Raw genomic sequence first — 27,171 nt, 5'->3', positions numbered from 1 at the left:
CAGATCTTTCTAGTTGAGAATAGAGGTTTAGTGGCACTCAGTGCCTTGCTTAAGGTCACATGACTTACATGGAGTGTAATTATGACCAGAACAGACTTTGGTTCCCCACTCCAAAGTTCTCTGACTTAAAGGAGAGTGCGGGCTAAGAGTCTCGGCTCCAGCTTCCAGGCTCTGGGCGAGACTCTACCCAACTCTACCTAGATGTTGTCTAATTGATTCATTGATCCTACATTAGAGCCTTTTGGGGATGGGGATTCAACACAATGTTAAGTGTTGTTGTTTTTGTCTTTGGTGCAAATGTCCGTTCTCATATCTAACAGCTATTTGTTTGTTTGTTTTCTGCTGCAATTTAAAATCAGTTTCTCTCATTCTGCCTTGATACACAAGGCAGTTTTGGTCACACTCTGTTTTGCTTCCTAAAAGATAGTTGATTCTATTTCAAACATTACTCCTAATTCTTGAGTTAATGTAGCTCCTATACCTTGCTTTTGCTCCAAATTCTCTACATGCTTCATCCTCAAATAGATCTTATAATGATCATACAAGTAAAACCCCATTGTGACCAATATCAGCAATAACATACAATTTACGCATTTAAAAACTGTCCATTGTCTTGGGGTCAAGATAGTGGACAGGGGGTTTGTTTCTTCTTTGAGCAAATTATTATTATTTTTAAATTTTTAAAAAAGATTTTATTTATTTATCTGACAGAGAAAGAGAGAGAACAGCAGAGGGAGAGGGAGAAGCAGACTCCCTGCTGTGCAGGGAACCTGATGCGGGGCTCGATCCCAGGACCCCGGGATCATGACCTGAGCCAAAGGCAGACACTTAACCGACTGAGCCACCCAGGTACCCATCTTTTAGCAAATTATTTAAGCTCTTTTACTCTCCTCTTCCTCCTCTAAGAAATGGAGATAATCATGCATATGCTGTCGGCCTTGTCTAGTGACGAAAAACAAGTGTAGTCAAACATGAACCGCTTTGTAAATTCTAAGGAGCTATAAAAATGAAAAATTTCTTTCTACTATAATGAAGTCCTTGCATATCTGAGTGTAAAGATGCTTTTTGAGAGTCTAGGTTAGAGAGCGTTTCCTAAAGATTTTGTGGCTGATGAGAAGCAAGAAGGTGGAGGGGAAAGAGCCTGAGCTATGGGTCAGATGGACCAGTGAGACTCTGGCTCCGTCACTTCCTATTGTGGGGCTTTGTCGATGTTAGGGTCACTCCGGTCCCTAGTCTATGCACCTAGAATGTCAAGATGCTGTCTTGGGACTGTTGTGAGGAGTAAATGCATATAAATGGCACTGAATAAAAGGTAGCTCTAGCTATCATCCTGTTACGTATGTATTTTGGACCCTGGTTTTCCTTTGGTATAATTGTGCAAATATATATATATAGTATAGTAGATCACAACAGATTCCTTACAAGAGAAATTCTGTATAACATGCTACTTCTGGGCCTAGGCCTTAAGACCATGGAATGCTTCTTCTATGTTCCCTCTTTCTTTTCCTTTTTTAAAAAAAAATATTTATTTATTTATTTGAGAGAGAGAGAGAGAGAGAATGCAGGGGGAGGGACAGAGGAAGAGGGAGCGAATCCTGAAGCAGACTCCTCACTGAGCGTGGAGCCAGATGTGGGGCTTGATCCCAGGACCCTTAGATCATGACCTAAACTGAAACCAAGAGCCGGATGCCTGACTGAGCCACACAGGTGCCCCTATGTTCCCTCTTTCTAACCTGAGTTTTGAACCTACTTCATTGACACAGAAGAGAACAATACTCAGGAGTAATAGAATAGAAGGAACCTCTGATCCATGAGTGGGTACATGGGATGTAGCTGCCCATCAAACTGGAATGCTCACCTCTGTGGTTCTGTAAGATATACAGTAATTTCTTTCTGCATTTTTGTTGTATCTCTTTGTTACAGAAACTTAGACTTACTCCAGAACAGAGGAAGTTTTCTTACCATGTTAAAATTAGTAGAATGAAAGATGCTTTATTTAGACAAAATTTTTGTATGTAGTTAACTTTTTTGGAAACCTGTTAAATGATAGTGGGCAAGTGGTTTATAAGATTTTAATGTTTTAAAAATGTTTTATTAGTGAAGTTTAGTATTTTTAAAATGTGCATATACAGTCATTATTCTAAAAGCTAAACTTAAGTCTTTCTTAATGTAAAAATTGTTCTGGACAACTTTAATTGGTAAAGTAATAAAAATAATAATGATAAAAATATAATAAATAAAAATATAATAATGATAATGATTAAATCTCATATTTCCCTAGATTTTGTTTTTTGGAACATGAAACACATGTATTCTTTGGATATTGTTGTCAACATCCTGAATTATATATTATGATCCCTCTTGCTTAGAAGAAGGAAGTGGGGCTGAGTGCTGGGCAGTCTGTCCAGAGCAACACAGTCTATACGTGGTGGAGCTGAAATTCAGGTTTGACACTCCAAGATTCTAGTGGCAGGACAGCAACCATCTTGGTTTTGAAAGCTTGTGTAGGAGTGACTTGAATCTCAGGACTTCATGATTTCGTATATTATTTCCCATTAAAAATTGGCCTAGCTTCTGAGTTACTTTTTCCAAGTTAGCTCTGTGCTAGGGGAAAAAAAAGGTCAAGTTTTAGCGATTGGAAAATTGGCACATTTTCTTTGAATTAATCCATTCAATTATTTAGCAAATATCTATCAGATGCCTATTATTTGGAGAAAAAGATGAATCAGACACCTTCCCTCTCTGCATTTGGAGAGTTTCTATATCCCAGTGCTTTCTGCAGAATAGATGGTCAATGACTATTTGTGACCTAAATCCTGGAGAGACAAACAGGATGTCCAGGCCGTATAGATGGCTTGCTGTGTAGACCCCATGGATGAAAATCCCACGTATTATTTCATTTACATATCAATTCCACAAAAGGGAACCTGTTATTCAAATTGTACAAAGGAAAGGGCTGATGTTCAGAAGGTGACTTCTGAGTTACACAGCTACTAAATGATGGAGTCAAGATTTGAACCCGATCCTGCCAAAGCAGAACGACGGGCCCTCCTCTTCCCCAAGGAGGCCATCCTTAAGTCCAGGAGCCAAGAGCTGGAATGTCCTTTTCCCAGAAAGGTAAAACAAGGCTGTTCTTTCTTCTAATCACTGCTCTATAATTTATATTCTTAGGCTGCAACGAAGTGTCCAGATTCATTTCCTATAGGGCACCTATGCTTCTCACCAGGCTTGCTGATCAAAGAGACACTATTTTGAAAATAACGGGGCCCTGTTAGCAGTCTCTTCCTCTGGTCCTGCTAGCTCTCCTCTCCACTTCTCCATTTTCCAAGGCTGGGTTCATCTTGTTTTTTATAACAGCCTCTATTATACATGACTGGATATGTAGGCAGAGGACACGTGTAGTAAGCCAGCTTAGAGCATGGCTTAGAATTCAGATTCTCTCTCTGGCAGCCCAAAGTCATTTTGAACCCTCCCTCCTTATTTCAGCCATTTTTACCAGGTGCTCTCAGTTCTAACTGGGCTAAAGACCTGTGTGTGTGTGTGTGTGTGTGTGTATGTGGAAATATATATATATACTCTCTCTATATAATAACAGTTTTATTGATGTATAATTAATATACCATAAAATTCAACCTTTTAAAGTGTGTATTCAGTGATTTTTAGTATATTCACACAGTGGTGAAGCCATTACTACTACTAACTTTACATTTTCATCAATCCAAGAAGAAACCGTGTATTTATTAGCAGTCACACATTCTTTTCTTCTCCATATCCCTACCTAACCCTCCCCTCAACCAGTAGTCCACTTTCTGTCATGATGGAATGATATAATTTGTGGTCCTTGATGCTTTGGTGACTGGCTTCTTTGACTTAGCATGTTTTCAAGGTTCATTCATGTCGTACCATGAATCAGCACTTCCTTCCTTTCTGTGTCCAAATAATATTCGATTGCATGGATGTACCACGTTTTATTTACCCATTCATCAGGCGATGGACATTTGGATTGTTTTCATTTTTGGGTTATTGTGCATAATGCTGCTATACACATCTGTGTATAAGTTTTTGTGTGAGTATGTGTTTTCACTTCTCTTGGGTGGATGTCTAAGATGTAGGTATTACATATTATCTGTATATTAGGAGTGTGATTGCTAGGTCATCTGGTAACTCTTCTGTTTAATATTTTGAGGAACTGCCAAACTGTTTCCAAAATGGCCGCATCCTACCAGCAATGTCTGAGGACTCCAAAAAATGTTGATATATTCTGGAGGACACTTGTTATTGTCTCTTTGTTTTGTTTGGTTTGGCTTTAGTCATCTTAGGGGGTGTGAAGTGGTATCTCATTGTGGGTTTGAATTACATTTCCTAGTGACTAATGACATTAGTCATTATTTCATGTGCTTATTGGCCATTTATTTATCTTCTTTGGAGAAATGTCTGTTCAAATCCTGTGCTCAATTTTTAATGAGGTTATTTATCTTTATGTTATTCTGTGGTAAAAATTCTTTATATATTCTGAATATAAATACCTTACCTAATATATTAGTATTGCAAGTATTGTCTCCTGTTCTGTGGATTGTCTTTTCTTTTAACAATATCCTTGAAAGCACACATTTAAATTTAATGTAATTGTTGATATAGTTGGGTTTTGTGTCATTTGCTATTTTGTTTCTCTTTACTCTCTGTTCTTTGTTTCTATTGTATTCGTTTCCTGCTTTGAGTTAATTGAATATTTATGTGATTTCTTTTTATTTCTTTTATTGCCTTATTATCTATACTTCCTTGTTTTTGTTTTTAGTTGTTGCTCTATTATTTACAACATCATCTTTAACTCATCATACTCTAATTTTAAACATTATTATACCAGGTAACATATAATGCAAAAACTTCACAATGTTGCCTCATTTTTCCACTGATTTTTTTGTGTTGTTGTTTTCATAGTTTTCACTTCTGCATATGTCAAAAACTCAAATACACTATTTTTGTTTTAAATAATCAATTGTTATTTGTATGGAATCAGAAAAGACCCCGAATCACCAAGGAAATGTTGAAAAAGAAAAACAAAGCTGGGGGCATCACATTGCCTGATTTCAAGCTGTATTACAAAGCTGTGATCACCAAGACATCATGGTACTGGCACAAAAACAGACATATAGACCAATGGAACAGAATAGAGAACCCAGATATGGACCCTCAACTCTATGGTCAAATAATCTTCGACAAAGCAGGAAAAAACATGCAATGGAAAAAAGACAGTCTCTTCAATAAATGGTGCTGGGAGAATTGGGACAGCCACATGCAGAAGAATCAAACTTGACCATTTCCTTACACCACACACAAAAATAGACTCCAAATGGTTGAAAGACCTCAATGTGAGACAGGAATCCCATCAAAATCCTAGAGGAAAACATAGGCAGTAACCTCTTTGACATCGCCCACAGCAACTTCTTTCCAGATACATCTCCAAAAGCTAGTGAAACAAAAGCAAAAAATGAACTTTTGGGACTTCATCAAGATAAAAAGCTTTTGCACAGCAAAGGAAACAGTCAACAAAACAAAGAGGCAACCCACAGAATGGGAGAAGTTATTTGCAAATGACACTACAGATAAAGGGCTGGTATCCAAGATCTATAAAGAACTTCTCAAACTCAACACCCCAAAAACAAATAATCAAGTCAAAAAATGGGCAGAGGACATGAAAAGACACTTTTCTGAAGAAGACATACAAATGGCTAACAGACACATGAAAAAATGTTCATCATCATTAGCCATCAGGGAAATTCAAATTCACATTGAGATACTACCTTACACCAGTTAGAATGGCAAAAATGGACAGGGAAAGAAACAACAAATGTTGGGGAGGTTGTGGAGAAAGGGGAACCCTCTTACACTGTTGGTGGGAATGCAAGTTGGTACAGCCACTTTGGAAAACAGTGTGGAGGTTCCTCAAAAAATTAAAAATAGAGCTACCCTATGACCCAGGAATTGCACTACTGGGTATTTACCCCAAAGACACAGATGTAGTGAAAAGAAGGGCCATATGCACCCCAATGTTCATAGCCGCAATGTCCGCAATAGCCAAACTGTGGAAAGAGCCGAGATGCCCTTCAACAGATGAATGGATAAAGAAGATGTGGTCCATATATACAATGGAATATTACTCAGCCATCAGAAAGGATGAATACCCAACTTCTACATCAACATGGATGGGACTGGAGGAGATTATGCTAAGTGAAATAAGTCAAGCACAGAAAGTCAATTATCATATGGTTTCACTTATCTGTGGAACATAAGGAATAGCATGGAGGACATTAGGAGAAGGAAGGGAAAAATGAAGGGGGGTGAAATCGGAGGGAGAGATGAACCATGAGAGACTATGGACTCTGAGAAACAAACAGGGTTTTAGAGGGGAGGGGGGAGGGGGGATTGGTTAGCCTGGTGATGGGTATTAAAGAGGGCACATACTGCATGGAGCACAGGGTGTTATACGAAAACAATGGATCGTGGATCACCACATCAAAAACTAATGATGTATTGTATGGTGACTAACATACCATAATAAAATTTAAAAAATTAAAAAAAATCAGTTGTTAATTGGAAAAAATGAAACTCAGTGTTCTATATTTACCCACACTTTTCCCAATTTTCATACTCCTTATTTCTCTCTGAGTGAGTTTCTATCTAGTATCTCTTTCAAAATTTTGTTTAATGTTGTTGTAGTGCTAGTCTGAAGTGAAGAATTCTCTTAGATTTGTTTGTCTGAAAAGGTGTTTATTTTCCTGTCATTTCTGAATGCTTTTTCACTAGTTATAGAATTTTAGCTTGATAGGGTTTTTGTTGTTATTGTTTTGTTTTTTTGTTTTTGCCTTTCATACTTTAAAGACGTCATTCTGTTGTCTTTTGGTTTGCATTTTTTTTCTAATTGGAAGTTAGTAGTAATTCTTGCTTTTGTTACCCTATACATTATGTTTTTTCCTTCTGGCCATTTTAAGATTTTCTCTTCATCATTGGTTTTCAGTCATTTGATTATCATGTGTCTTTTTAAAAAGTTTTTATTTTTATTTATTTACTTAAATAATCTCTGCTCCTAATGTAGGGCTCCAGCTCATGACCCTGAGATCAAGATTTGCACACTCCTCCAGGCTGAGCCAGCCAGGTGCCCCCATACTCAACTTTTTGAAGTTTTTTTCCCCGTTTGCTGAGTAGATCTAGAGTAGTAGCCTTTACTTAGGACTAATTTAGACCTAAAACTGAGGCATGATCTTTCATGTATATCTTCTGAATATTTCAGGTAGTCAGTGATGTCCCTCTACTCTATCTGGTTGCAATGCAAACATCTCCTAAACTTGTGTGAATTATGGGAATTTTTCAACTTACATTTGTCCTGTAGTTGTTTTTTGTGATTGGGTTTTATGGAGTTTCATCCTATACATAAACAACTTAGTATTCTGTTAAAGACTTAAGGTGACTTTTAAGGAGCTTTCAGGAACTCTCTCTCTCTTTGTGTGTCTCTCTTTCTCTCTCTCTGTAGCTCCCTCTTCTCAACTGCTCTATCCACAATTTCTTTCTTTCTTTCCTTTTTCCTCCCTTCCTCCCTCCCTCTCTCTTTTTCCCTTTCTTTCTTTCTCTCTCTTTTTAAAAGATTTTATTTATTTATTTGACAGAGAGAGAGATAGCGAGAGCAGAAACACAAGCAGGGGGAGTGGAAGAGGGAGAAGCAGGCTTCCTGCTGAGCAGGGAGCCCGATGTGGGGCTCAATCCCAGGACCCTGGGATCATGACCTGAGCTGAAGACAGACGCTTAACAACTGAGCCACCAAGGTGCCCCTCTCTCTTTCTTTAAGTAGGCTCCCCACCCAGTGTGGAGCCCAGTGTGGGACTTGAACTCACGACCCTGAAATCAAAATCTGAGCTGAGATCAAGAGTCAGACACTTAACCCACTGAGCTACCCAGGCACCCCTCTATCCACAATTTCTGTCTCTCTCAGGCTCTCTGAATTCTAATTTGTGCCTTTTCAACTCATTAAGATCATTATTTTAACCTTTAAGCCCTCTTGTTTGTTCATTACCTGGAAAATATGTATTACAAGATAATATGTGAATACAGAGAGGGGAACCTTATATTTACTGTGTAATGACTCTATCATATACTGTGTTATTTAAAACACTAATTATTGCCATAATCATAAGTAATAATCATCCCATTTTAAATATGAAGAAACTAAGATTTGAATAATTTAGACAACTTGAAAGGAAATTCATACAGTTACTCAATAAGTGTTACATTTACTGAGTATCTATTAAGTGTCAGGCTTCTGAAGGCAACTATTATGCATTGATGAACCAAACAAGCATGGGTCCTTCTTGTAAAAGGGTTTTGGACTGGTGGGAAGCCTTATAACAAATAAACAAGCATACAGGAAGTGTATATGTAGATATTATACTAAGAGCCGTGAAAGAGACAAAGATGCCATTGAATAATTCTGATGGGGGCCTTGAAGGAAAGGTGGGGACCTAAGTGGGCAAGGTGGAAAATATGGTTGACATTAAAAGCACTTAAGGAGACCAGAAGGAGACTAATGAGCTAGCCATGTGTGAAGAGTAGAGAAAAATATTTCTGGCAGAGGGTATGTTAATATTTGGGGAAAGAACTTATGTGTTCAAGGAAGTGAAAAGGGACAAAAAGGCTGAAGACTATGGGATGAGGGGAGAGTGACCTCAACTGGATTGGGAGGGGTGCCTGGGTGGCACAGTCAGTTAAGTGTCTGACTCTTGATTTTGGCTCAGGTCATGATCGCAGGGTTGTGATATCAAGCCCCAAGTCAGGCTCCATGCTGAACGTGGAGCCTACTTAAGATTCTCTCCCTCTCCCTCTCCTTCACGCCCCCCCAACCTGCTGACATGCTCTCTCTCTCTCAAAAAAAAAAAAAATTAAATAGTCAACTGAGGATAGAGAGTTGGGTAGGAGTCTGATCATGCAAGTTTTGTAAGGAGTAGAAAGTTTGGTAAATTATTTGGAAAATGTAAATGTGAGTTATATTTTCCCTAGCTTATCTACTGTGTGGGACATAGAATTTAGGGGGACAAGAGTCATTAACTATTTTAGTAACTTAAGTAGGGGATTTCAGGAGCTTCATTTAAGGCAGTGGAGATTGGCAAAAGTGGGTAGATGCCAGAGAGACTTGAAAAGAGAAATTGTGGGACCTGATGGAGTTTGGGATGACAGAGGATAGATAAGTCAAGAGTGAAACTCTATCTTGAGCAACTGCATTGTTCATTCTGCTATGTTCTGAGATGAGAAATATTGAAAGAGAAGTTGATATGGTGGGTGAAGGAGGAGGGGACTGAAACATTCAAATTGGAATATGTTGACTTTCTGGTAATCATAAGATCTCAAAGTGGAGATAGCCAGAAAACAGAGCAGCAGTGTTGGATGAAAATATAAATGAGGAACTGTTAACACAGAGATAGTATTTAAAACCATATGAATGGATGAGCTCAGCTAAATTATACAGAAAGAAATGAGAAGAATAAAGGATCCAGGATCTAGTGCTCATCAACTGTGGCTTTCAGAGGTTAAGTAAAGGAGAAGCCACCTTCAGAAGACACTGAATAGGAACAACAGTAGTGGTAGAAGGAAAGCCATATAGAGATATTGACACAAAGCCAAGAGAGCATTTATAAGGGAAGGAAATGAGATAAGGAAGGAGAAGTGACTGTCAGTTCCAGTCTTTGGTAACCTTGGCAGTCACAGTTTCTGGGGTGCGGGGCAGACCAGAGTGGGTTGAAGACTTAGTAGGAGGGAGAATGTGGAGAAGGAACATAGGCAGTATCTGTGAGTACTTTTCCTCTGAAGAGGAGTGGGTAAGATCTGTGTCAAGGGGAGGTTATTTTAAGACGAGAGTAAACAGGGAATTTCTGTATGCTGAATTACTCCAGCAAAGAGGAATAAAGTTTGATGATGCAAAAAGAGGAAACCAAGTGGGCAGGAGTGGAATCTCATGGGAGCTGAGAGAGGAGGAGATTCAGCACCCATGTAGAAGGACAAGCCTGTCAAAAGCAAATCAAATTCTTCCCCCACAACTGGAAGGAAGGGAGAAGGAATAGGTGCAGATATACATGGTTTCAGAGATGCGTGACAGCCGTCAAGTGCTCCTGGATGGCAGTTTAGAATTTCTAGATGTCCTATGTCTCGGGTCATCAGCTGAGTATGAGGGGCAGGGGGAGGAGAGCTGTGTCCTAGGAGAAGAGAGGCGGGTGGAGAAGGCAGGAAGTAGTCTTCTTGGAGGCCCCGGAAACATGGAGTCCATGTGCCCGGGAGTGTTGAGAGCATAACGGAATCTGAGACCAAAATTTAACGTGAAAAGATTTAGCCTACTTGAGTGGTTTTTTTCCATCACTTTTAAGTCTCTCATATGGAGCCCGGAGAAGACGGTGATTTGAGTTAACACAGGACTGACTTCTGTTTTATTTGTTTTTATATGCGATATGATGGGGGGTGGGGCCAAGTGTGGCAGCTCCGAAATGTCTACATCAGCGGGCCTTGGAGGTGGCTTTGCAGATCAGAGGACTGGGTGCCGCAAGTGAGTCTTGTGGGTGGTTTGGGATCATGGCAAGTGTTCGGATGCTGCATCTTCATTACAACCATGCTGTTTTCCCTTAGAGAGCTTATTTATTTATTTATTTATTTATTTATTTATTTATTTATTTATGATTTTACTTATTTGAGAGAGAGAGGGAGAGAGCACATGAGTGGGGGGAGGGGCAGAGAGAGAGAGGGAAGCAGAGTCCACGCTGAGCACAGAGCCTGATGTGGGGCTCGATCCCAGGACCCTGAGATCATGACCTGGGCCGAAACTGAGAGCCCCCTGCTTGACAGACTGAGCCACCCAGGTGCCCCAAGAGCATATTTATTTGGGGGTAGCTAGGAGGTGGGTAAATGAAAATTCTTTAGCTCTCCCCAAGCCACCTTTAGATGTCCCTACTGTGAACAAGGGACTTAAGGGTATATGTGAGGGTTTATGCACAGTATTATATCGTGGCTAAAAGTGCTATCTATTTTCCTTTTATTAGATTTGTGAACTTGGACATGATATTAACATACGTGCACCTTGGTTTGCTCAAGAAGATGGTGCTAATAAGAGCACCTTCACTTTGTGGCCGTTGCAAGGATTGAACATGTTCATACATATAAAGTGTTTGGATCGGTACCTAGGGTATGTAAGTGCTCAGTGCACATCTGCTAGTATTTCTGTTGTTGTTGTTAGCATGGACCAGGGCTTCTAAATAGGACAAGAAGGGAGGTGAATTATGAAGAGGAGTGATGGATAGTGAGCAAGCAGCGAGACAATGCTGCCGTGTGGGTCTCGATGATGCAGCTTTATTGTAGCAGAGAAGGTCAGTGGGATAAGAAATTGGTATCAGAGAGCTAGAGAAAGCAAGAGAGCCACATTATCCATCTGATATTCTCAATGTCTGATGCCAAAATACATGTTTTGGAGAAGGGATAATGTGGTAGACTATACTATTGTTTTTAATTATGTAATGTCCTCCCTGTGCCGGTATTATTTCCCCTTGTGTGTGCCTTGCTTCCTCTCAGGGCTTCCCTGTGACAGGGATGTAGTCGCTTGTCCTATTGCACCCGGTGTGGCCATAGGGCTGGCTGTGGTCAATGGAATAGGAACAAAAGTGATGTAAGCTCTTGTTGAGCAGCTATGTTAAGATTCATCATATGGCTCTGCCATGACCCTCCTCCTCCCCCCGCCCCGTTTTGTTGTTGTTTTGCCACAAACCCACCATGTTTCAGACAGGGGCTGCTCCTTACGTCTAGATTTCAGACCCATGGAGAAGACCTGCAGCTTACCAGCAGCCAACGTTTCACATGAGAGAAAAATAAGCCTTGTTGTTATAAGGTGCTGAGATGTTGGGGTTGTTTGTTACTGCCACTTACCTCAAAAGTGTCTAAAAGAAATAGGATGGCAGGTGTGGAGTGGAGGGAATGGTCTCTGGACATAAAAGGACCTGAAAGGCCAAGGTTTTGAGAAGCAAGGGTCGTCCACATGAATATTGAAATTTCCAAATATAATGACTAGAGTTAGGTTGGAAAGGAATACTGTGAACAGGGAGTTCAGGACTTCGAGGAATGAGGAGGGCACATTAGCAGGATAGTGGTAGAAATAAAAAGCAAAGCAGGATGATTTTTTAGAGGAGGAGGGATTTTATAAGAGAAACAGAAATAGAGTTAGTATAAAGCATGAGAAGAGCTAATCCTACCTCCTGGTTTGCTAGTATAAGATGTATAAACTTCTATTGGAATGGAGTTTAAGGAAGGTAGGGACTTTGGGATTATGGTTATTTTTTAGTACATGCCATTTACCAGAAAGAATGTGAAATGATACTGGGCTTTGCGAGGATGTTGACTGGTTACAGATGGACAGGTCCAGAAGGCGGTGAAGAAGGATTTAAGGGAGCAAGAAGAGCACATAGGCAGAGAATATGTGATTTGCAACTTGCGAGGTCTGGACTTCTAGTCATGACTGAGGTCATCAGAAGTGTGGGCTTCATGGAGTGGTCATGCTGGGAGACTGGTTCCAGGATTGTGGTCTCGAATGCTTCCCCTGGCGCCATTGTCGTGTCCAGAGCAGATACTCCTTCACATCCTGGTCTACTTCAAAGGATGCCCAGTATGATTTAACTGAGAAGACAGAACTGGTTTTTATGGTTTTCCCTTTTGTCTTTTGATATCTTTCTGGCCTCACACTCCTACCTCACCCCCAACCGCTAGTCTCCCACAACCCAGTTTCTTCAGACTTTACCCTCCCATATACACTAAGTCACCCAGAAACATTGTCTTCTTTGCCCAAATGCCCTTTAACAGTGGGACTTTGAAAACCACAGTAGGTCTGTGCAAGAAATCTAGCATCTGATGTCCCTGACATGACTCCATAACTCTGCCTTGTCAGAACTTACTGTTCCAACTCTGGCATTCCCTATGGAGGAAGACAGAATTTCAGGACCTCAAGAGATTTGATTAGCTGGCTATTTGTAGGTGCTCCATAATATTAATAAAATGATCATTTTATATATCATAGCATGTAATATTTTGTACTTTCTTTTTCATTACAACAAGGTTGCTTGCTAAAGTTGGAATTATAAAAAAAACCACATTAATAATTAAACCAAAATGGGGGTAATTGCCCTTGCATGAGCAATTGCTATTTTATTAAATTGCTTACTCTGAATATTGTTCCGTGTTCAAACACTTAAGTAGCAGTCATTAAGACTGTCAAAATGATAGTTCCTATTTATTTAGCACCTTCTACACAGTGACCTCAAATAAGTAAATCAAACTGAGAGTACTTTATAGAAATAAACGTTGACCTTGAGATCTCTGAATGAATTTCTGCCTTGCTTATTTCACTCTGCTTATCTTATTGAAGCCAGGTCACTTTTGCATTGACAAAACTTTAATTCTTGTTGGCTTCCTTGTTTAACACAAAGAAACTGAATCTACAGACTTTAGGAGGATTTCAATAGCAGAGTGAAGAAACTGGCCAATCTACTGTATTCTAAAGGGGTGGGGGGACACTTTCTCTCAATAGATCAAGAGCTCTGTAAGAAACTGTTGGAAACAGGTACCTTTTTCTACCACTGCCCTGGTTGAAATCTGCAGAAGGGGAAAAAATGCAGTGATGATGATGATGGTGGTGAGGAAGAAACCAAAAATGATAGCAGCAGTCAATATTGAGTGTCTCTTTTGTTCCAGATACTCTAAGCTAATCTTCTGTCCTTCTCACAAACCCACTGTGATGTAGGCTTCTATTACTGCCATTTTGTAGGTGAGGGGCCTGAGCTCAATGGTAACCTATCCTTGGCCCCAAATCACACAGCATCTTGTACTGGCTGAATTAGATGCCTGGGCAGAGCTGTCTCAATAGTTTGCTGATTCTCAACCACAAAAATCTGTATCTCCTTTCTGGCACTTTCTAGACGCGATTACCTTTCCTCAACTCTTTGTGTCAGGGAAATAAACCATAGTCCCTCTTTAACAAAATATTATTACAATTGTCATAATCCCGATAACAAAGCACTTTCATGCCCATTATTTCCATTGATGATCACAAAAAGCCCGTGAGGTAGGTCTTACTGTCGCCCTTAACACTGAAGCTTGTGGAGTGCATGTCACTTGCCAAAGGCCACACAGCTCCTGGCTGATAGAGCTGGTAATTTAACTCCACATATGCTCTTGAGCCTCTCAAAGGATTTTTGTAGAGCAGGTAGCAGTTTACAAAGTATGCCTGTGCATATTATTTAATCTGAGTTTCTTGGTGCCTCTTGGTAGAAATTTGTTCTATGTTATGAATTTTATAAGATTTTATTAGGATTCATCCAGAAATTGACTGCTGATTCTTGTGATATGATGTTAGATCATTTTAGAAATCTACCTGTCTCTGTCCAACACCACATAAATGAATGCCAACAACTCTGTCTCTGGATGTGAGTCCTTCCAGCTTTCTCCCACAACACTCTTTCTGGATGAAATGATGCTCACCACCTTGCATTCCACTCCCCCAGACCACTTGATGAATATTTATTCATGTTTCATGATCCAGCTCAAATGTTACTTCACTTCTTCAACATTTATCTACCACGGACTCTATGCTAGGGACTATATGCTAGGGTTGTGGAGAAAAATTGTAAGAATGACATAGTTTCTGGCCACAAAAAGCAATAATTTAGGGGAGAACACAGACAATTAAGCCAATAGCAATGTGATAAATGGCAAAGGAAGGAAAACGGAGAGGCTGAGGTTAGCACTGTTGCCTGAGGTCCCACGTGATCAGAACGGAGAAGCATAAATCATGATGATAGTAGCCATGCCAAATCAGATCCTCCCAATAATCTGGCTCAATATAGCAGCCATAAAGTTTCCTAATTCCCAGAGTGCTGGGAACCCAGTAATGCCAGCCTGACAGGATTATTATTACTATTAAATATTTTATTTATTTATTTATTTATTTATTTATTTATTTATTTATTTATTTATTTATTTATTTATTTGGAGCAAGAGTCGGGGGGCAGAGGGAGAGGGTGGGAGAGAATCCCAAGCAGACTCTGCTCTGTGGGGTTGGACCTCACAACCCTGAGATCATGACCTGAGCCCAAGTCAACAGTCTGAGGCTCAACTGACTGAGCCACCCAGGTGCCCCCTAATGGGATTATTTTAATCAACCATGAGTGGTCACACTGGCTAGATCTGATTGGGCTTTGGATATGACCGGACTCTGATGTGGGTTGTTGCCTGATGAGTTAGGTCTCTCCACCGCCTGTTTGTTTTCACCACCACCTGATCTCCATTGTACATTTCCACTTCTCTTCATGCCACAGGGTCCCCTCTCATGCCTGAGTTAGCTTCACTACTCATGGTGGAGACCCACTTGGTGGCCTCGCCTCACAGAGAGCCCTTATCACCAAGAGCAGTGAGCACCGCTCCGCTGCAAACACTCACTGGCAGGTCACCATGCAAACCTACATTATCATCGCTGGCGATGCTTTCGCCATCTGGGTCTTCACGGATGGAACATTCCATCGCTCCATATCCATTTTTCCTTCTGTTTTACAGAGCCTGTCGCTGCTGAGTTACTCCTTGTACTTCCAGACCCAGCATCTATTCTAGTCGTAGGAGATTAGGCACCTCACTTAAACCTTTTGACCCCCCAGGATCCTTATCTGTATGGCAGGGATAATAATCCTGGCTTGAGGAGCCATTGTAAAAATTAGCCTGGAGAAACTGTAAGTGTTTCTGAGCCTTCTCACCATTTTGTTTGTACTACTGTGACATCACCATACACCCCTCGGAGCAGGATCATTTGTGTGTCTCATCTGTCTCCTACTCATCTCTAAACCTAAGAAGGAGTACACCCCATTTATACCTCTCGCGAACCTTGAAAACAATGGGTGACAAACAGGTAAAAAATTGTGAAGGTTTTAAGGGAAGGAAATACAGTTTTCTGTGTCCTTAAATCATCCTTGATGCTCTATTTCAATACCCCTTTCTCTCTGTACTGAGAAGATGGTTTTAAAATGTTTAGTCAGAATAAGGTTGTTTCTGACCACGTTCCCCTGCTGCTCAGAAATCAGTCCCCGCTGCATGTCGCTGACTTAATAGCCAACGATAGCCTCTTAATGGTCAGAATCAGAGCCACAGGTCCTGCAGCTGATTTGGGGTTGGGAATTCAGTAAAACTGGCTCACAGCTCCCGTGACCTTGCTAGGCTTTTTACTTTTTCATGAAATCTACCACCTGTTCCTATTTTCCTCCATACTGTCCCCATTTAGGGACATGAAACCCTCTTCTGGGAGAAAGACCGCCAAGGGCATGAAATTCTCTTGACAGTTTTTCTTTGTGCCGTGGCTTCCTTCCCTTTGGCCAGCCAGTTAAACACTTAATAAACAGTTATTGAGTGCATGCTATTTGCCAAGAACAGTGTCCATATAAGGAAGAAAAGAGGAGCTAGTAGTTTCATAGGATGTACCTACTTCCAGAAAGTATTTATCCTTGAGAGGGATTTCTCCCCTATGGGTCCTCATTACGGAGTTAGTATCCAAGATCAGGTAACACACATTTTATATACATCTTCTGTAACACCAGGATCCTTAAGACTGTAAAATGAGGAGGCTGGGCACAATTATCTGGAAAACCTCTTCCAGTTCTAAGAGACTAGCAAACCCTCTCTTGGAATCAGGGATCACCCACGGACTAAACAATCCATTCCTAACACTGAAATTTGTTTCAGGGAAGATTCACCCACACATCACTGGTTTGTCCAGGCCCGCCATTGCTGCCGACCTAAGGATGATAATTATGAAGAATGATGACCAAACATTATGATCATGTCTACACGTGGTCAGTGAATCAAACCGAATTGGGAGTTTAGTCGTGATTGATTTTCTTGGCATCCTGCTAGGTGATGACTGTTTTATAGGAGCAAATGAGTGGTTTTGTGAGTGGTGGCGCCATGGATTCCTGGCCAAACTGGTGACTGTGTCTGCCACCTGGGGTTTTGATGGCAGGAAGCTGTGTCCTGGTGTCTGGCCAGCTGACTCAGCCACAGCCTGGCCCTCGAGCCAATGAGCGTCCCCAGAAGACTGTACCAGATCTTACCTCCCGTCCAACCTGTGAGGGTCTCAGAAAAATCTGTGCTCTCCTCCATGTTCCTTTGCTTTCCAGCTGAGTATCTTTGGGAAAAAAAAAATGGTTTCATTTCTCTTGGTCTGTTTCTCCGTTTGTAACAGGAGGAAAATATCTCCTTCCCTGGGTTGCTGTGAGAATAGCATGAAATTTAAAGCTCCTAAAACATGGAGAAGGGCTCCAGTAAATGCTGTTTTCCTTGTGTTGCATCATCCTTTCCCTGTCCAGGGCTGTCATGCACCTTGGCACGACAAGTGCCTGAAAGTATAATTGCAACAATTATTCATCGGGGCAAAAACACCCCCCCCCCGGCTAAATTCAACCCTCCACCTACTCTGTGCACCCACACAGCTGCACCTGCTGGGGAAGGGCACAGTCACGATGCCTGGCTTTCGACTCATGACCTCGAGGCACAAATGGGCTCCCTGCTGGCTGCTGGCAGGACAGTCTGTCACTCCTCTGCTCTGTGACAACTGCCTACCTGCCCTTCTCCCCAGTCTCATGCTCAGCGAGTGAGCATCTTCCCGTCCACTGGGACAATTGAGAGGTGTAGACAAGCCCCCTCCGCTGCACCTCTGTGTATATACCTCTGGACGTACCTGCGCTCACAGCCGCCACCTGCCTTTTTGTTTGTGTGGATGAACTCTCTTCACTGCGTCCCTGGCCACTTGGGCATAAAGCTTCCATCCTGCCTTACTGATTCTCTGCATGCCTCCCCTCTTTCTTTTGCATCAACAAATCTTTGCCTCTATTGGATTTTTCTCAACATAAGCATGCTTTTCTTTCCCCTCTATCCAAAACCAAAAACTGTCCTTCACTTTACTTCTCCCTCAGGTGGGACCCCACTTCTTGCTTGCAAAATGCATTTAAATATTTGTCTTGCCCTTGCCGCCTCAGGTTTTTTTCTCCCATTCTTTCTTGAACTCCCTGTGGTCAGGCTTTTCACTCTACCACTGCCCTAACAGAACTCGTGTCATGGTTACCGATGATCTTGGTGTTACTCCGTCTAGGAGTTATTTTGCGAGCTGCTTCTTGCCTTGACCTTGGAGCAGCATTTAGTACCAGTGGTCATTTCCTCTTCCTAGAAATACTTTCTTCCCGGCTTTGCTTCTGGGTCTCTTGGATTTTTCTCCAGCTTCACTATTACTCCTTTGACTCTTAGCTTTTTTGCCCTTATTTCCTCACTTAGGAGGGCCATTAATATGGCGATGTCAGCTTCCCAGATGCTGAGGCCAAATCTTTTGGAGTCACCTGTGATTCTTCTCTTTCTTTAATTTCCCACATCTAATCCACCTGTAAATCTACAAATAGATCCACAATCTGACCTCTCAACATCTAGGCTGCTGCCTCCCTCTCCAAGCCACCATGTCCTCTTCTATGAATTATTGTAATCACCTCCTCACTGACCTTTCTGCTTCTTCTGTCCCCAACCACCTTGTCTCATCAGAACGGCCAAAGTGACTTCATTAAAGTGGATGGCAGATCATCTCACACTTCCTCTGTATCATCCCACAGTTTCTACCCAATTCACCGTAGAATCCAGAGTCCTTATAACGGTCTGCAAGGCCCTGCATGATGGGAATCTCAGATGTTTGAGATCACTGATGTCTTGCATGTTGTCAGGTTCAGGAATTTGTCCTTGGTCCTCATCCTCACTTTATTTGCCAGCAGCATTTGACTCAATTGATCATTCCCTTTAAAAAAAATGCTTTCTTCATTTGACTTTTGAAATACATATTCTCTTGGTTTACTGCTGACGTTACTGGCTACTTAGATCAGTTTGCATTGCTTCATTTTTTTTCCTACCTTCCTAATGTTGTATATCCAGGGCTTGTATTGGAATGTTTTCTGTTCTCTCCTTTATTCCCTGTTCCCACGGCTTTTAATATCATCTCTATGCTAGTGCCTGTGAAGTTTATGGCTCCAGCCCCTGGCTCCACGTTTGCCCATCCTATTTCTATCCTGAGTCTCTCTTCTATCCTATTTTTAGGTGTCTAAAATCAATTTAAACTCAATATATACAAAAAGTTGTTTTTGATTTTCAACCCTAAACCTATGTGCCCTACTTAAGTTTTCCCATCTTAGTAAATGATACCATTTTCTTCGTGGTTGCTTAGGCCGAAGACCAGGAGAGATTCTTGTTTCATCTTTTTCTCTTATTGTATATCTGACCCATCAGCAAGTACTGTTGAGGCTATATTTGAAATATATTTTGAGTGTGACACGTTTAAAGAAAAGGAAGAAAAGATGAATGGATTGATGGATATGGGCCTAATTTTTAATCTCTTTCTATCCTTCTGGGAATTGCTGTAAAGGAGCCCTTTAGAGTATAAAATAGAGGGCCTATTTTCTGAAATATCCACATCAATTCAGTAGATTCTACTGTAGTAGGTGCCCAACTAATATTCATTGATATCAGAAAAAATTATTATCAAGCCACAAAGTAGACCATCTAATATAATTTCCCCTAAATGGCTCAACAGTTTCACAAGTATGCTAAAATAATAAAACCCAGTCGATTTAGAGAAATACACAACTATGCCCATCTTTGAGCCAGGGGAAAATGAAGCATTGAAAAGTAAAGTAACTTGCATAAAGTATGGTAATGAGTCACTTAGTTATAAAAGACAAGAGTGGAAGTAAATAGACCAGTTAGGGGGTAATTTTAACAATCTAGGAAAAATACAAGAAATTTTCATTTATAGTGTAGATATGTTTGGGGTAAAGACATCCACAAAGCAGATAATCTGCAGAGTATTAGACTTTATCTCTGAGATCTTGTAGCCAATTAGATGCATGTGCTCTAATGGACTTTCTAAGCAGTCATATCTTGCTTGCATTCCTTCTCTATTATGACAAAGTAACAGGGAAACACAATGTACAGATATTAGTTCAGGCAACAGATTTTATTCCTTGATTTCATTGTTTGTTCCAAAGTTATTTTTCACTTTGATGCAGGACCTTAGCCATTTTACTTCTCTGGGTTTCCATTTCCTTATCTATAAAGGTAAAGATTTCAGAATTGAAATCTATAAGCTTAGAAAGTTGCTTGATTTTTGGGGGGTTTTAGTTTCCTCATCTGTAAAATAAAGTCTATTGAAAATCCCTTGTCACCCTCCCCACCCCCAAAAAAATCAGAGGAAGGAAAAAAAGGCATAGATGAATAGGATTTAAATAACAGTTAAGTCTACTGCATGTTGAAAATTGTATTGGGAGGCTTTTGGGGACATCTGAGTTGCATAAATGTAACAATTTCTACGTTAGTGCTTTTCAGAGTCTCTAATGTGGTCATGTATGCTGTAAATGACAAAGAAAGAGATATAAAATGCAGCATTTCCCGTATTCATTGGATCAGATAATTTTCACATAACACAGATTAACTTCTTTTTTTTTTTTAAAGATTTATTTATTTTAATGAGAGAGAGAGAGCACGAGCATGCGCCATCTTGTGCATGAGTGGGGGGAGGGGCAGAGGGTGAAGGAGAGAATCTCAGACTCCCTGCTGAGTGTGAAGCCCAACCAGGGCTCTACGCCGCGACCCTGAGATCATGACCTGAGCTGAAACCAAGAGTTAGACACTTAACCAACTGAGCCACCCAGGCATCCCAGACACAGATTATTTCCTTAAGGCACATTAGTTTTTTGCGAAAAGCAATTTGGAAAATTATCTGTAATTAACAACTTCCTTAAATATCTTTTCTTAATCCCCCAATGTTGCTGTTCTTCTTTAACATAGGGACCCATATTTCCCTTCAGATGTCATCCTACGTCGTACAACATCATGAGAAAGTACTTTCTGATCCATTATATAAGGTAGTCTGTCTTGAGAATACTATTCATGATAGTCCTTAGGTAAAACAATATGAATACACGCTATTATAAATTCTCTTTGATGTAACTTTCCACAAGGAATGTATTTTATGTGGCTCCCTTACCCACAAGGGCTGACTTTCGGTGGCACTCATGTTCTACACACACACACACACACACACACACACACACACACACACATATTTGTTAGCAATAACATATATATAATAAAATACACAGATACTAAGTGCTCCATTCAGTGAGATTTGAGAATTGTATACATCCAAAATAAAGCATAAAATATTGCCATCACACCAGAAAGTTCCCTCAAGGCTCTTCCTAGTCCATCTTTCTCGCACCCCCAGTGGGGCATCTACTTCCCAATTTCTGTCAAAATGGGTTTGTTTTTATCTGTTCTTGTCCTTCCTATAAATGGAATGATATAGAATGTATTCTTTTATTTCCAGATTTTTTGTCCTTTATATGACTTGTTTTAGAGATCCATCCATATTGTTTATATGTATTAGTTGTTTTTGTATTTCTGCAATTGTTTTTATATTTTTTCTGGAAAAAAATTCTTTGTCAGGTATACGTACTGCAAATATTTCCTCCCAGGCTGTGGCTTATTCATTTTCTTCATGGTTTATTTTGGCGAACAGAAATTTTAATTTCAATGAAATCTAATTTATCAGTGTTTCCTCTTATGGTGGTGTTTTTATGTCCTGAGAAACCTTTGCTCACCTATGATTCTGAACATATTCTTACAGATTTTTTGTCTAGAACTTTATCATTCTAACTTTTACACTTATATTTGTGTTTCATCTTGAACCAATGTTTATGCAGTGAGGTAGGGGTTGAGATTTATTTTTTTCCCTGGTGAAATTTATTTTTTCAGTACCATTCATTACAAAGATTTCTTTTCTCCATTGATTTATTTGGTGCTTCTAGCAGTCATATTTGTAATACACGATTTTTATATCTCTGACTTCAGACAATAGAACAAATTCATTCATTTTGCCAGTAATCCCTAAGCCTCTATTCTGAACCAGGCACTGCATTAGTCCCTGGAAACACAATGGACAACAACAGAGTCTTAGTCTCTACCCCCAGAGTGGATGAGTTAGCTAGCTGAAAATCTTGTCCCGAGGTAGCTCAGACCTAAGGATATCTGTAATTTCATGTAACTGGACATCTGAGGTCACGCTAACCTGGGCCAATTCATTCTGTGGCCCAATGGTGCCATTGAGTCTCAGATTTTTTCCATCTGTCTGTCCTGCTGTCCTCACTCAGGTTGGCTGCATCCTCAGGCTGGAAGGAGGGTGGTCACTGAAGTTCCAGGCATGACAATGGGACAGAATTATACCCAGAAGTAGAACATAACTCATTTTTACTTTTAGCACTCTTTTTGGAGTGAGGATGTTTCCCCAGAATCCTCTCAGTGGATTCTCACTCCTGTCTCTTTGAGAAGAACAGCGTCCCATCCCATTCCAGAGCCAAAAATGAGCCAGAGGAATGAGATTGTTCTTGGGCCAATCTGATGCCCTTCTGGACCTTGGTGGGGGGGTGGGGGGCTGCTGTTGCTGATGCACAGAACAGTTTGGAGAAGGGCTAGGTACCCGAAAAAAATGAGAGAATTATTAGTAAGCTGGTCAGGGAAAATGGATGTGGGGCAGGAAACCACTGGGATTCATGGTATGTTCTTTATGCAGAATTAGGGCAGATGGACATTATACATATATATAAACCAACAAAGAGGAAAGAAAATAATTAGATTGAGATGAGTATTAAAATGGAAATGAAACAAGGTCCCGTGATAGAGACTAAAGGGGGTGGGTGGGCCAGGAATTCCCATCTTAGGTAGAATGTGTGAGGCAGGCCTTATGGGAGCTACGCCTGAGGGAAATGAGGACCATGCTCAGATCTGGAGGAAGAATGTTTTTGTCAAAGGGGAGAGCAAGAGAGAGCAAAGTCCCCGAGAAGGAAAAGAACTGCAACAGACCCCTGTGTCAGTTTAGTGAATGAAGGGGAGGGGGACATAAGACACAGTTGGGGAAACAGGAAGGGCCATGTTATTCCAGGACCTTGTAGGCCTGCTCGGACTTGGGGCCAGTTTGAGCACTCGCATTTTCTCTTCTGGGAATTTGGAACAGGGAATAGCAGAATCTCTTTCAGTTTGGAAGCGTCTCTGGGAAGGGAGGGATATTAAATATGGAGCTGGAGTAGGGGCAGCGGGGGAACCTTCCTGGCCCAGGAATGAGAAGCAGAGAAAGTCCGTCTGCAAAGAGAAGGAGAAGAAGCAGATGTGCAGAAAGAAGCCGAGACAAGGGAGACAAAGAAAGAAAACCCTGATTGCTTTTGGCTTCTTTGTTCCAGTACCTTCCATGAGTCCCTGCTCTAATCCTTCCTTTAAATCGCACGAATGAGCCGGATTCATTTAGTCAATTCGCCTTTCTTGCCTAAGCTAACTTGAATTGGATTTTATTACTTACAACGAAAAAGCTGTTAATCGATACACGTATAATTTCTGTGAGTTTGACATTCTATGAAGCAAGTTAACTAAAATCAAGTCATCTATATGAGTCAGTCTCGGCTAAGAATCATTTTTCCAGGTTTAGTCTCTGGTTTTTTCTGTGGGAGAAGCTAAAATACTGGAAGGGTAAAAAAAAAAAACAAGAAAGGGAAGGAAAACCCCTTATGACCGCAACTAATTCCTTTCATATAAATATGTTTTTCATATGTCCATAAAAACTCTTCTGTTTACATTCTATTCTCTTATGCTTATTTTGCCCATATTTTTGAGATCTCATCACATTTTTTTCCCAGAGCATTTCTCTCCCATCATGACAAGTTATTAATAATTATCAGGGATTTAAGAACATGAAAGTTTAACCATTTCTACTGCTGGGACCAGACTAAACATTTCTTAAAAGAACCATAAATTTACTCTCATTCTTTGTTATTCTTTGCATCACATTAATGGGAGAGCTGGTTCTTTGGTCACACATGAAAACCCATACTTTTTCTCTCCCTATAGGGATAGCATCCATCTATACTCCTGAATTGGTTTTGTTAATTGTTTCCTTCTTTCCTCTGAGTCTTTTCTTTACCCTTTAAATAGTTGACATGTTGTGAGTTCCAACTTTCCTTGTACCCCCATCCAAATCCTCTGCGTCTTCTAAGGCCTAGTTCAGATTTCATCTGCTGGAAACCTTGGACTGTTCCAGCCTGAATAGATTTTTGCCTTTTCTGACATCGTCTTGTTTCTATAATCCAACCCACAGAGTTTAGAATGTAATCATTCCCCGCCCCCCCCCCTTTGAAAGTGTACATATCTCCTGGCTCCTCAGTGAAGTTACACATTTTATTTTTTTATTTTTATTTTTTAAAGATTTACTTATTTTTATTTATTTGACAGAGAGAGACAGCGAGAGAGGGAACACAAGCAGGCAGAGTGGGAGAGGGAGAAGCAGGCTTCCCGCTGAGCAGGGAGCCTGACGTGGGCCTCGATCCCAGGACCCTGGGATATGACCCGAGCCAAAGGCAGACGCTTAACGACTGAGCCACCCAGGCGCCCGAGGTTACACATTTTAGAGAATGAGTTTTGCATGCTATCCCAGTTACCATTAGGTTTTGCTTCATTAAACGATGAGGCCAAAGAAGTTGCTTAAACAGAATAGAGATTTATTATTTGCTGATGTAAAAGAAGTCTGGAGCTGGTCGTTTTGGGATGGCCTGGCAGTTCACTGTCATCAGAGACCCAGACATCTTGATTCCCTTTGCTCTACCACACTTCATGCCTGACTTCTCTCTTCCCTGTTGCTTTATTGTCCAAGACAGTTGCTACAATTCCAGCCATTGGGCCAACATTCCTGGCAGAAGGAAGGAAAAAGAGGAATGGACAAAATGGCTGCTCGAGAAGTCCCCCGCAGGGACTGTGTGGTTTTCCCATGACACTTGGCCCAGTGACCCGTGGACTGTAGGGAGAATTCCCTATGTGCCAAGGGCTGTGCCCAAAACTTTACAAACCCTCGGGTATATTTCACTCACTCACCATGTGAGATAAATATTAGTGTCCTTGTTTTATGCATTATTTATTTGAGGCTGGAAGAGCTATAGGCTCCATCACCAAGAGCTGGCAGAATTAGGACTCAAAACCAGGTTTCCCTGACTCCAAAGATGGCGAGACAGAGTGCTCAGTAGCTTTTCCAAACTAGGTTGGGAAAGGTGAGGAGGTGAGGAATAATGGTATGTACACTTTTAAGCTTACAAAACATGTGGGGAAGCAATAATTAGAGGGAATACTTTGTAAATGAAAGGGTGCTTAACTTAGGGATGGAAGACAGGGCATGACTCCTATCTCTGAGATCCATTCGAGCTGTGAGAGCTGGAGTAAATGATTTAACCTTTTTACTTATGTATGCATAGAATAGATTATGGGATTTTGGAAAGGCTTGCTCTAGGCTCAGATAAAGCACCAGCTTATTGACAACCACGAGGGGTAGGAGAACTATCCTCTGGGATGCCATATTGTGTTGATATACATGCCCCTGTAATGTGTGGAATAGTACCCCCCACCCCCCAATTCCTATACACCTGGAACCTGTGAGTGCGACCTCATTTGGAAATAGGGTCTTCGCAGATATAATCAACTTAAGATGAGCATAGTGGATTAGGGTGACCCCTTGATCCAATGACTGGTGTGTTCATAAGAAGGAAATTTGAACACAGAACACAGAGAGACATGGGGGAAAAGGCCATGTATGAAGGAGAGGAAGATTGGAGTGACACAGCTGTAAGCCAAGGAGCATTAAGAAGGCTGCTAACCACCAGAATCTAGGAAGAGGCAAGGAATGAATCCTCCCTAGAGTCTTCAGAGAATCCAGACTTCTAACCTCCAGAACTACTAGAGAATAAATTTCTGTTTCTTTAGGTCATCTGCCTTAGGATGATTTGTTACACCAGCCTTAGGAAACTAATATAGTCTCCCAATAGACTCAACAGCTGAGTCTGTGAACCAAAGGCTGAGAGTAGGATTGACTCTCTCGCCATCACCCCCTGTGACTCACTCCCTGTGACTCAATATTTTGCCTCCTGTCCCAGTAGTTTTGGTAGTGCCAGATTAGAAATCTTGGTTTCTGGGTTTGGGATGATGGTAGTTGGGTGGAGGTCCCACCAGGAGACATAGTAGTTCTACTAAATGGAAAACTACAATTGCAACGTGCTCATTTTGGGCAACTCATGTCAGAGTAGCAATAGGCAAAGAGAAGACCAATGATATTGATGGGATCATGGATCGCAATTATCAGAAGGAGTTAGGGTTGCTGAGACAAAGAGGTCAGAGGGGAGCATATCTAGAATTTGAAGGAATCACTGTGGCATCTCTCAGTGCTTCCATGCCCTGTGATAATGGTGAACAAGGAGCAATCACAATCATTACCTGGCAAGGGCAAGGCAGCTAAGTAATGGAGATCCTTTAAGGATGAAGTTCTGGCTTACCCCATCAGGAAAGCAGTCTAGATCAACTGAAGTGTTGGCCGGTGGTGAAGAAAATCTAGGATTGGTTGTGCTGGAGGGAGAAGATGAATACCAGTTAGTACTTTAGGACCTACTGTTTATTCCACTAACTCTCTTGTATTTTGTAGAGGCTATTCACTACCTTAAATAGGACTAAAAGGTCAGACCTAACAGAGAGCTAAGTGATAGAGGGGGTGGACTCTATTGGACACCTTTTGTTTGTCACTCAAGTCCACTCAACCTCATTTCTTATTCCAGCCAATGATATAGAGCATTTTCCATGTAGGTTTTGATTAGCTTTGCATGGGTGACACCTGATGACACTTCTACTTGGACCAACACTGCATACCTCTTGCTTCCTTTCTCCAGGTTGTGCTGATGCCATAATATGGAAGAATTGTTGAAATATACTTGACATTTAGGCCCATGGGGCTACTCTTGATAAGGAGAAGGAGCCAATGGATAACTTTGCCATCCTTCCAAATCTATAGTGTATAGCTTTGAGGCTCCCTTGATAATACCTTTCAGAAAGTCCCGTGGGATTAAATATCAGACGTCCATCTCTGTGGTCATTTTAAGGTGCTGTGTTGGCTTTTCCTCCTTCTGTTTCACCCTCCCTTAACTAACTTCCTCTCCAGAGCATTGCTTCCCAAATCAGTTA

General features: G+C 41.0%; 1 long non-coding RNA gene across 1 annotated transcript in view; it reads left to right on the top strand.

Annotated features, from left to right (window-relative positions):
• Nucleotides 1-27,171, top strand: part of LOC123845318 (uncharacterized) — a 140,991-nt gene that overhangs the window by 7,180 nt on the left and 106,640 nt on the right. Inside the window, exon 2 of the long non-coding RNA XR_010412075.1 lies at nt 712-849. This is a non-coding gene — a long non-coding RNA (uncharacterized LOC123845318). The remainder of the gene's footprint in view (nt 1-711; nt 850-27,171) is intronic.

Source organism: Mirounga angustirostris, unplaced genomic scaffold (assembly GCF_029215605.1).
Source record: "Mirounga angustirostris isolate CCGP_5_RB_7025 unplaced genomic scaffold, mMirAng1.0.hap1 SCAF_6, whole genome shotgun sequence".
Classification (NCBI taxonomy): domain Eukaryota; kingdom Metazoa; phylum Chordata; class Mammalia; order Carnivora; family Phocidae; genus Mirounga; species Mirounga angustirostris.
This window is presented reverse-complemented; position numbering and strand designations above follow the sequence as displayed.